This window comes from Pantherophis guttatus, chromosome 2 (genome assembly GCF_059756535.1).
Source record: "Pantherophis guttatus breed Tessera chromosome 2, ASM5975653v1, whole genome shotgun sequence".
Taxonomy (NCBI): domain Eukaryota; kingdom Metazoa; phylum Chordata; class Lepidosauria; order Squamata; family Colubridae; genus Pantherophis; species Pantherophis guttatus.
In genome coordinates this window covers 240,150,784-240,158,755 of record NC_142064.1, presented here as the reverse complement: position 1 = coordinate 240,158,755, position 7,972 = coordinate 240,150,784, and the positions used below count along the sequence as shown (strand labels likewise).

General features: G+C 38.3%; 1 long non-coding RNA gene across 1 annotated transcript; it reads left to right on the top strand.

The window, feature by feature from the left end:
• The first annotated feature begins 4,118 nt into the window (after window positions 1-4,118).
• Window positions 4,119-7,732, top strand: LOC132709723 (uncharacterized). The gene is made up of 3 exons (XR_009620727.2): window positions 4,119-4,329; window positions 4,700-4,893; window positions 7,593-7,732. It is a non-coding gene; the product is annotated as an uncharacterized LOC132709723 (long non-coding RNA).
• Window positions 7,733-7,972: the final 240 nt, after the last annotated feature.

Below are 7,972 nucleotides of genomic sequence, written 5' to 3'. Positions count from 1 at the left end.
ATTCACACTGAGTCCAATTTGATTTACTCACACCCAAGTGTGTATATATTATCATTTTATGTACCATGTATATGAGTTCTCATTTGCTTATTCAGCACTTAATAATTCATAGATGCACGTGTTAACTTGAAATATTGTGCTTAATGTATTGTGAATATGAAATTATTGTCTGTGATATGTCATTAACACGTGCAAATGATGAATTAATGATGCAGTTCTCAGGTAAATGAGTATGTAGGTATGAATTAATTTTAAAACTGAATTATTTAGCTGGAATATTAAAAACAAAGGAAAAATATGATAACCCACAAGTTCTGGAAGGCATGGCCCAAACTAAAGTGCTGTCTACCCATTTTTTAATTGGCAGGAAAAAAAAAAATGCAATCATAAAATTAGTTGCTGAATCTTGTCCTGCATCTATGGCTTCTCCTTTGGTTTGCCATCAAATAGTGAGATCCCATGTATGTTCATGGCCTGTGTTAACTAATTTGCTAAATCTTCTAATTTGGCTGTCCTTCCACTTTCCAAATATCAGCAGTAAGTAATCAACCATCTGCCAATGAGAAGTGTGATTCAGGGAAGACTTAAGGAGGGATGAGTTTTGACATGTGGTTGACCCAGCTCTCTTGCTTTACTCTCTATATCAAAGCAGGACAATCAACTTGTCAAAACATGACAAGTCCACAGGCCCACTGAACAGATTTTCAGTCATCTTCTTTTAAGTATGAACTTAGTGCTCTCTCAAATCTCCACACATTGTGCTAAACTTTGTCAGATTTAATAGGCTCCACCACTGAGCTCATGTTTCATAGGCTGGGGAAGCTACTAGTTACTGAAATAACTTGTTTTTAACCATACTCACCTTTCCACCTCACCTTTGGATATCCCTAAACAGACCTTTCATCTGTGGAACTTCTTTCCATCAAAAAGAGTAGCAGCAGAGGAACGTGCTGGGGCCCATGGGAAGTGGAGTTGCTACATCAGTCCAAACTTGATAAAAGCTGCCGGGCCATTTCTGTGCCACAAGTCCCAGGAATGGGCCATCTGCAAAATATTTTGTGAAACGTATGAGATTTTACACACCTTGGAACTCAAGAAAAGTACTACTCTAATCCCAGGAGAGCTAAAAATGATTTAAACCTCTCTCACTCACGGGTTGATAACAAAATGAAGGGGAAGCTATAAAGTCACAAATGAACAACAAGATTGTCAAGTTGTATTTGTACTGTGGTTATATGCAAGTGGGAACATAGACTACCTAATGCATTTTCAGCACTGAAAATAATCAACACAAAGGGAAAGAAAGGCTGAAACGTCTGGGTTTAAATGAATGAATGAATGAATGAATGAATGAATGAATGAATGAATGAAAATTATTCCTTTGTTCAATTTATATGACTACTCATCTTAATAAGTGACTCTGGCAGCAAATAATTGTAATAAATTAAAAACAAATAATACAAAAATTAAAATACATTGCAGCCAAGGAGGATGTCACAGTCAGTGGTTGTTATTACCACCAAAAGATGGATTCACACATTCAAGGCTACAGGCCTAGGCCCAGAACCAAGTGACAGAAGTGAGAGAGTACAAGGCAAATATGTGAACTATTGCCTTGTGGACCTTTATGACAAGTATAGCACAGGATGCTGCTCTAGAAGGCAAAGATAAGAGAGCAAGGAAGTTCAAGGTAAAATAAAACAAAGAAAAGCTCTTTGTTCATAGATTGTACAATTCTTAAAATAATTTATGCTAGTATGTAGAAGAAGGCAACAGATGGGGAAAAAAAGAGGTTCTCTGCCCACTTCAAAGAAGTACAAAAAAGAGAGGGTAATTGCAGAGGATCAATCAGAATAGCAATAGCAATAGCAATAGCACTTAGTCTTATATACTGCTCCACAGTGCTTTACAGCCCTCTCTAAGCAGTTTACAGAGTCAGCATATTGCCCCCAACAATCTGGCTCCTCATTTTACCAACCTCAGAAGGACGGAAGGCTGAGTCAACCTTGAACCAGTGAGATTCGAACTGCCAAATTGCAGGCAGCTGGCAGTCAGCAGATGTGGTCTGCAGTACTGCATTCTAACCCCTGCACCCCTTCCTTCCTTCCTTCCTTCCTTCCTTCCTTCCTTCCTTCCTTCCTTCCTTCCTTCCTCTCTCCCTCCCTCCCTCCCTCCCTGCTTCCTTCTTTCCTCCCTCCATCCTTCCTCCCTCCCTATCCTCCTTTCTTTCATTCTTCTTCCACCTCCCTCCCTTCTTTCCTTGTGTACAGAGGGGTGGGTGGTAGAAGCGTTATAATATGGATATTTTTATACTCTGCCTTTCTACCCATATGACATTCAATAAAACTAATAATAAAACCTCATAAAACAGTTAAATCTATAAACATTACAAGATTATATTGAAAACAGAAAAATGCTGATTGAAGAGGAAGAATGAGACCTAAGTTAATGCCATTCCCAAGGGAGTGGCTTTTGTAAATTTAGGAGCAATATAAGATAGTTACAAGCATCCAGAAAGATATTATTATCATCCTTCTACATCTCTTAGCCATCTTTCAAGACAGTTTTCTTCCTCAAGTGAAAAAAAAAAAAAAAAACCACGCTAACAAACACAACCGTTCAGTTTTTACAGAGTCGGAACCTTTAATAGTTGTTGAGATTAATGGAGTAAAAGTTTGGGATCATTTACAAAAATAGCTTGGATTAATTAAAACAGTAGGGTATTTTTATTGCTTTGAAAATCTCAGGTGGTGAACATATATTGCAGACTCATAAATAACTGTCTTTGAGCTGGGCTCTTTATTTAAGAATCCATAGGACACAGTGAGGAACAGAAGCAGGCCTTTTTGGGGCATTTCAATGCATATTCATAAAATATTCCACATATTATATAATGAACTGTTGCCTCTTCATGGATGCCATGAATGTGTTTAAACCCCCTTCATCTTGCTAAGCAGTCACAGCCATCAACAAAGAAATAGTTGTTAGTTCAGCCTTCAGATTGAGCATGTAAAATACAGTGACTTAATACACATCTAAACGAATGGGGGGGGGAATAGAAGAACAAACTCCAGTATTTTCCATAATTTAATAAAAGAGGAAGAAGAAAAACATGCAATACAATTTAAGAATTCAGGAGAGATATACTTACAGGCTGTAAGTATATTTGGTGTAATACAGGTACTCCTCAACTTAACAACCACAATTTAGCCCAAAATTTCTGTTGCCAACTGAGAGTTGGTAAAGTTGGCATTTGTATGGGGATATCACTGTAAACATGCCACCATTTGGGTATCATTATTATTTGTGGGGTCTTTGATGCTCTTTGAGTGGTTTTCATTACCAAACTAGGTAACAACAGAGCACTGATAAGGAGCACGGTGGCTCATGTGATTAAGAGGCTGGGTTGGAGGGTAGCAAGACCCGAGTGCTGCCATGGATGGGGTGAGCTCCCATCCTTTGCTGCAGTTCCTGCTGGGAACATGAATGGGACCCCCTGAGCATTTCCTGGGCAACTGTGATGTTCCTGGCTAATCCTTTCAACCTGGAAGTGTCTCAGTGCTTCCAACCCAAGTGTGATGTGAGAGCCCTGATGATGTTACCTAGTTTTCTTGAAATGTCTTCTTGAAGACATTTCAAGAAAACCACCAAGCTCAGAGAGCATCAAAGACTCCACAGTTCAATCCTGAGCTTCAAATATTCTCTTCTATCAGTACCACAGTTTGCTATGGATCAGTGGTGCTCCTGGTTCTGTCCTGATTTATAGAACTGGTAGTAAAAATGGCAGGAGGCTCCGCCCACTGCCACAACATCATCATGGGTAATCTGTGCATGCGCAGAAGCAAGCATGCACACGCTCCTGCTGCGAACTGGTAGTAAAGGTAAGTAGAAGCCACCCCTGCTGTGGATGCTGTTAGTTGCCCTGGAGAACAACTCCCCACATCCCTGCCATTGGCCATTCTAGTTAAGAACGCCAATAATTGTACTTCACAAAAATCTAGAATTCCTATTTATGAGAGAATAAATGACATGGTCCTGCATGGTTATTCAGTAAGATGATGGCAGATGTAGTATTCTAAGATATTAAGTATCGCAAGCACATTTTGTGCATAAAAGCACGTTTTGTGCCAATCCACACTTTCTGACAAAGTGTAAGATTCTGACATAATCTGAATCTATTGTTTATTTCATAACCAAACTTCTCATACCCTTGAAATTAATATTTCATATTTGAGAAAAGCACAAATTAGCATCCTGTCTTGGGTAGCAAACAATAGAATCTCTGCAGAGAAAATATTTTTTTTTTACATTTGTTGTGAAGCTGTAAATGTAAGCATTGTGAAAGTTTCTTTTAAGTGAAAATAGTGTTCAGATTCAGTGTGGATCAGCATCAGTAGATTCTTTGGACAAATATCCTGTTAACATTGTTTACTAAAAATGGAGCGATCTGTTTCTTCCCCCTTCTATTAATTTATAAATGAGGGTTTAGAATTCTGTATTGCAAATCTCGGAGGGAAAAAAAATTAGTTTAGGCAACTTTAGGAGAAAAAAGCTTAGTTTACTAGAACAGTGGTTTAAGACAGCATTCCATAATGTAAATGCACACTCCATTAATTTCACTTAGGCTGATGTTTTTTTTGTGTGTGTGTGTGTCTGTTTGTATAAAACTGAACGTAAAATTTCATTCTCTTATTTACAGGTAGTCCTCAGTTTATGAATTTTCATTTAAAAAGCATTTGAAGTTACGATGGCCTCAGAAAAAAATTACGATCTGTACTCACATTTGCAACAACACCCCTGCGTCCAATCTCCACATGATTACAATGCTGAGGTTTGGCAACCGGCTTACAGGCACAATGATTTATGACAGAAATCCTGCTTCCATTTCTGGACGTAAGTTGGAGACTACCTGTAGTTCAGATCATTGCTGGAGTAATCCCAGAGATGAAGGAGAGCAACACTGTAAGTAGTGCTGCTGGGAGTTCTGGATTCCATTCTAGAGGACGGGTATGACACAATTTGAAACGTTGAAATAATACACCATCAAAGCACAGGCTTTAAGGCCACTAATTCCAATCTTTAAGGACCTCCTAGTCATACCATCACTTTTGTTTTCTAAATGGTCAGTTGCTCCTATAAAAGCAGTTCAAAAGCATTGATCTATCCCATCCTGCCTGCAGAAAAACAAATCACCATTTACATTTTTTTCCTCAATTGTGTCTGATTCTCAGAAATCTCCTGGAAAAAGTCCCTACAGTTTTCTCAGCAAGGTTTTTCAGAAATGGTTTGAGAGAGAGAGAGAGTGTGTGACTGGCCCAAGGTCAACTATCTGGCTTCATGTCTAAGGCAGGATTAGAACTCATGGACTCTCTCTCTCTCAATTTTTAGCCTGATGCCTTAACCACTGTACCAAACTTGTTCATAGACAGACAGACAGACAGACAGACAGACAGACAGACAGACAGACAATAGATAGAGAGACATATAGAGGGAGATAGATAGATAGATAGATAGATAGATAGATAGATAGATAGATAGATAGATAGATAGATGGATGGATGGATGGATGGATGGATGGATGGATGATAGATAGATAGATAGATAATAGATGGATGGATGGATGATAGATAGATAGATAGAGAGATAGAGAGAGAGAGAGAGAGAGAGATAGATAGATAGATAGATAGATAGATAGAAAGATAGATAGATAGATAGATAGATAGATAGATAGATAGATAGATAGATAGATAGATAGAGTGGTGGTATTCAGATGGTTCGGGCGAACCGATAGCAGCAGCTGTGGGAGGCCCACCCACCCGGACATCATCACATTCTATTTATCCACGTTTTTGATGTTCTGAGCATGCGCGGAAGGCCCTGAGCATGTTTGGAGGTGGTTTGTGCTCACATTTGCGAACCGGTAGCGGTAAGTGAATACCACCCCTGGTTAGATAGATAGATAGATAGATAGATAGATAGATAGATAGATAAGATGTAAGCTATGGCTTACCAATAAAAATTTGGTGTGGTGGTTGATATATCAGGCTACAAACTGGGAGACTTTGAGTTCTAGTCCCATCAAGTCAGCTGGGTGACTTTGGGTCAGTCAAACCCTCTCAGCCCTAGGAAGGAGAAGGCAAGATCAAACCACTTCTGAAGTCTTGCCGAGAAAAATGCAGCCACTTGTCCAGGGAGTTACCAGGAATTAACATTGACTTGAAGGAACAAAAAATAAAATAAAAAAGCAGAGATGGGCAATATGTTGGGAGATGGACTTTAAGATATAACACAAGAAGAGAGCATGAAGAGTGGGCCTCATGAATGTGGATGGAATCTCATTTTTTAGGGGATGGGGTGGGAGGGGGGAGACATCCTGGTGGTAGATTTTTCTTTTCTATTTTATATTTCTACTGCATATAGTTTCACATTCTTCCCTCTCCAATATGATGTCAAATAAAAATTCAGAGATGTTCCAAGGGCCATAAAAGGTCTCTGGATTGCAGATTTTCCATCCAAAAGTTACTTTAAAAGAAAAAGAAAAACCCAATTCACTCATCTAGGCATTGTAAATATAAAGGTCTGTAATTCAAAATAAAAAATATTGTTCCTTAATACACACTGGCTTAGAAAATAGACAAAAATCTGGGTGACTTCTAAATGGCAACGGATAGATACAGAAAATTCTACTTCAGTTCTCTTCTGGATGATGTGGGGTTGGTAGGAGGGGTGGGCGCAGCTATCTTACATCTGCTAGAAATACATGAATCAATTTTTAACTACTGGCCTGCTGTGCTGTAAATCAAGCTGCCCCAGAGGTGAAAAATAAAGAAAGTGGTTTAACAACCAGAAAAGAAGGTGCATCATTATGAAAAAGAGGGCAATTGGGCATGATTATTCTTCCCAGCTATTTTTCTTTAGAAATCCTTGTCATTTCTAACAGCTTTCCAGCTCCTTGCTGAGATAAACTGTATTTTACAATTTTGTGTCCACCCCAGGAATAAAAATGCAAATAGTTGTAGTGCTATCAAAAGACATGAAATGATTCATCTGTTAGGCCTGAAGACGATCCTATTATAAATATATTAAGAATGATATAGAGATTAATGCTCCAGCCTTTTGATCATCTACCTGAGGCTACATCCCATTTAATTCAATGTGATTTCTTTTGAAGCATCCTGTAAGGAAATTATTCAATTGTGTTTAACAAGACAATAGATAGGGGAGGAAAGAATTCAAGGCTGTATGGCAGTCCACTCAATTTCTGAGGTACTAATAACGCTGGCGATTTTTTTTTCCCCACAAGCAATTACTGTGCTGTGTTCATATGTGAATGAATCAAGTACAATACTCTCCGTGTTTATACTATGCTGAAGTACCGTGTACCAGATGCCCAGCAGTTGTGTGAGAAATAAAATGGAACAGAAACATAACATTGGCTTCTTCATTTGTGTTTTAAGCAACAGCATATGCCACAATCTCCAAGAATAGTACCGCGGTTATGATAGAAGAGCAATATCTTTCTGATCAAATGTGAACTCTGCATCTGTTCAGGTTTTAAAGGGAAGCTTGTGTGTTTATTCTCTTTTGTGCAGGTGCTTATTTGAAAAGAAAAAGAAAAAGCAAACATCCCCAAGAAAAAAATAACCCTGGAAAATAAGCCAAACATTTCTTCACTGCAAACATTTCTTCATTACTTTCTCCTTCCAAAATCAAAGATGAATGTGACAATTATTATTTTTTTGACAACATAGTTCTACAGGTTTGAAGGCCCTCTCACTGCTAAGAAACATAAGAGTATCACATTAGAACACAATATAGCAAGACACAAATTTGAATTGGGACATAAGAAAAGTCCCCTAAATGTTAAATTGAAAACTCTTCCCTACTCTTTTTGACCAGGTACAATGATCAACAATAGAAAGACAAAAAAACTCCTATCAAAGGCAATATTCCCATTAATCCTCAGGATGGT